Source organism: Somniosus microcephalus, unplaced genomic scaffold, assembly GCF_052327205.1.
Source record: "Somniosus microcephalus isolate GS21.2 unplaced genomic scaffold, FLI_Smic_1.0 unresolved_chr4, whole genome shotgun sequence".
NCBI classification, from domain to species: Eukaryota; Metazoa; Chordata; class Chondrichthyes; order Squaliformes; family Somniosidae; genus Somniosus; species Somniosus microcephalus.
Window position 1 is genome coordinate 33950455 of NW_028225182.1, and position 715 is coordinate 33951169.

Genomic DNA, 715 nt, shown 5'->3' on the forward strand with positions numbered 1-715 from the left:
GCTGACGTTGTCTTTGTACTTGATTGTCTGACCAAATATTGTGTCCTGGGGCCAATATTCATCCCTCAACCAACTTCAGAGTGGGGTGGGGGGGGGGGGATTGGTTGCTTTGCCCTGCCCATTGGCACCCTTGGGGCACTAACTGGGCATAAAGCAGCTAGCACCTGGGCACAACAATGTTAGTACCACTTGCAAAATTGTTGTTTTGCAGCAGCATTAAACACTACTGCCACTAGCTCCTGCACCCACAGATCATGACGTCAGTCAAGTGTACATTGCCCCAGACCGGATATTGAGTTGCACCACTAGGGACAAAAAGTAGAGGGGAATATTTTCAAGTCTGAGGGGCTGGGAGCGCTATTTAAAAGTGGGTGCATCCTGCCGCCTTAGTTTTTGGTTGTAACACTGTCCTAAGGAGTTTTGGCCCTTGGCACCACTTTGGAGGTTCCTGAGCACTGAGCTCTTTTCCCTGGGCCTATCCATTAGTGCTGCCAACACAATTGCTTTCGAGGTCTCTCCAGGCTGAGATTCAAGGCTGCAATGAGCAGGGAGTGGCTGGCCAGCAAGATGGCCCCTCCCCTTTAAGAACTGGACCACACCAGTCTGTCTGGCTTCCATGTTTACTGACATCACCTGAGCTTTGGTAGCATTGAGGTAGTGCCTCCCTGACATTTGCACCTTGGGTGTGTAGCGCCTGATTTAGCGCTCAAATCAC